The 3,022-nt window shown below is 29.4% G+C and overlaps 1 long non-coding RNA gene across 1 annotated transcript; it reads right to left on the reverse strand.

Annotated features, from left to right (window-relative positions):
- Nucleotides 1-461: 461 nt before the first annotated feature.
- Nucleotides 462-1,901, reverse strand: LOC111701416 (uncharacterized). The gene is made up of 3 exons (XR_002765190.1): nucleotides 1,825-1,901; nucleotides 972-1,030; nucleotides 462-643 (listed from the first exon to the last, which is right to left on the reverse strand). It is a non-coding gene; the product is annotated as an uncharacterized LOC111701416 (long non-coding RNA).
- Nucleotides 1,902-3,022: the final 1,121 nt, after the last annotated feature.

Raw genomic sequence — 3,022 nt, forward strand, 5'->3', positions numbered from 1 at the left:
AATATAAACAGCTCAATAAGTGACCTTTATGTTGGAAAACTATCTTGAGGTACAAATATGATAAATATAAACAGCTCAATAAGTGACCTTTATATTGGAAAACTATCTTAAGGTACAAATATGATATTAAATTCAAATGATATGCTAACTTTTATTGATGCTTAAAATTAAGTAAATTACAAATTAAATATATTATTTCAAATTGAACAGATAAAGATCAGATTTATTCCGATAAGCCAGGGACACTTAGTTATCAGTTTTCTTAGTAACCGAGCCATCATCAGCAATCATGATAGGGATAGGGGTAGATGCAGGATCATCGCAAGTTTCTCCCGCAAACCCCTAAATAGTAATAATTATGATAGGGATAGGGGTTGATGCAGGATCATCGCAAGTTTCTCCCGCGAACCCCTAAATATTAATAATTCTTATATTAGTTCACCATGTAAAAAAANATTATAGGATTAACATACGGATTATATTCATCTTAACTAAAATATAATATTAAGTATTGAGGTGTATCCAGGTCATTATAGGATTAACATACGGATTATATTCTTCTAAACTAAAATATAATATTAAGTATTGATTGAGGTAAATCCAGGCCATTATAGAATTAACATATGGATTATATTCTTCTTAACTAAAATATAATATTAAGTATTGATTGAGGTGTATCCAGGCCATTATAGGATTAACATATGGATTATATTCTTCTTAACTAAAATCTAATATTAAGTATTGATTGAGGTGTATCCAGGCCATTATAGAATTAACATATGGATTATATTCATCTTAACTAAAATATAATATTAAGTATTGAGGTGTATCCAGGTCATTATAGGATTAACATACGGATTATATTCTTCTTAACTAAAATATAATATTAAGTATTAATTAAGGTGTATTCAGGCAATTATAGGCCATCCAACTAAACTCTGAAGAAATTAATTCATTAAAATTTATTTTACCTAAATCTAAAGGCAAAACATACTCCAACTTGTACCAAGGCAAATAGGATGGAAAACATCTTAAAGTATTTTAGAATTATTTTAAGTAAGGCTTTAATTGCATGTTTAATGTTTTAATAGCTTAAACCAAGTGAAATTTTAAAGTAGAAAGATCAAAGGATTTTCTGACTTTTAATTTAATTCTTTTTTTAAAGTTTACATTGTCAGTTTAGACCAAGCTCAGCCCAAATCATTTTGCATATATTAACGTATAGAGATTTATTTACTCTATACTAAAACAGCGTTGACTAACATTTTTAACTTTTCTAAGTTTTTGATGTTTCATTTTTGCGCAAACTGTTGTAAAATGAATTACAAAGTAATTTAAAAAACCCCTTTAACTTAATTTTATTAATCCCTGATGGTGATATTTTTTGTTTTAAAGGAGTTGAGTCTTTGTCACAAACTCGGATTTTCTAATCCCCATATCTTTGCAGCCCAATGTCCTTAGATATTTCAAACTATTTATTCTGTTAAATAAAATAATCTAAGTTTAAATTATCTAAGGTTTACACCATCAGGTTGCAAAAGATATAGGGATTAGAAAATTTAAATTTGTGGCAAAGACTCAATTCCTTTAGACTATTTGAATTAAATGAATTTACAATTTAGATATGTAAGGTCTGAATATAATTGCAAAAATATAAGGATTTAGAAATTAAAATTCGTTCCTAGTATTCAGCTCCTTTGGAAAAAGTAAAATCTTTGCAATAAACGATGATAAAATTATGGATATTTTGAAAGTTAAAAAAAATATGAATTGAAAGGTGAAAGCTAAAGATTTTATAATTAGGTTTAATACTACAGTGCTCACCTTGTATATCCACAGAGCTGTAACTCTGATATGATTTTAACTTGAAATAGAGTTTACCAAAACACATAATTGTTTTTGTAGTTTAGGTTTCAGGGTTCAGAAATTATGGATTATTACACGTACTTGTTTTCGCTGTTAAAATTTTTTTTTCTCCAAAAATAATAATTTTTCAACAATTTACATATTTACAAATACTTTACGATTGCTTATATATTTTTAAATGTTTGCCATGGTTCACAAATAGCAGAGTTAAACCACGTAGTTGTTTATGCAAACTCCTTAAAAATAAAATTGTTTTTTCTTCATTGAGGGTTCAGATTAAGACATTTTAGAACACTACGCATATTGGAACATTAGCCTTATTTTTACTTCTCATACTTCCAATGCTTTTAATTGTCTTAATTAGTTTTTTTTAAGAAATCTAAATATTTATTGAGCAAAAAAATGTCCTGATCTTTTATTTTGTCTTCGTATGCTTTGTGAATATTATGACATTAAAATTTCTTTTGATTTCACGCACCTCTGCCCTTTTGGTAAAAGTAAATGTAACTTATATGAAGCATAAAGTCTGGCCGAGTCAACCTTGTTGCACCGGCTAGTCCTGTCCGTAGGGCTAGGTACAGTACAAACTGGGACTGGAAAGGTTGACCTGGCTCGGAAATTAAATTTTACTCCATGATTTCCCTCTTTCTAATTTTGATTGCTCATCCTGTTCTCTCATATTGTATTTAATTTTATTTGATTTTCTTCAGCCTTTAATCTCTTTTACTCTTTTTGACTAACAATACTGAACTCTGATTCCTCCATACAGAGAGACGTTAAGATACATAAACTTCCTTGGGACAAAAAACTCTCACTTTTTTTATTTCTAAAGACGATAAAGTTGTGAACAACTTCTTTTTTCGGGAAACTAAAAATTTTTCATAATCACGGATTCCCTCGATCAATCCGTCGCCAGCACTCTGAATAATTTGAGTAGCCAACATTTTGACAATAATTTACAAAAAAACATATTTTCATAAACAAACTTTATAAGGATCCGTTTTACGTAGAAGAGAGTTAGTCGTTTACGCAGAATAAAAGGAGAAATATTAACCCGTCGCATGAGGCAGAGAGAAGGCGGAGAGAAAGCGGAGAGAAGGCGGAGAGAAAGTGGAAAGAAGGCGGAGAATGCTAGAGAGCTACTGCTTTCTCTGAT

The sequence above is a fragment of the Eurytemora carolleeae genome, unplaced genomic scaffold (assembly GCF_000591075.1).
Source record: "Eurytemora carolleeae unplaced genomic scaffold, Eaff_2.0 scaffold457, whole genome shotgun sequence".
NCBI lineage: Eukaryota > Metazoa > Arthropoda > Copepoda > Calanoida > Temoridae > Eurytemora > Eurytemora carolleeae.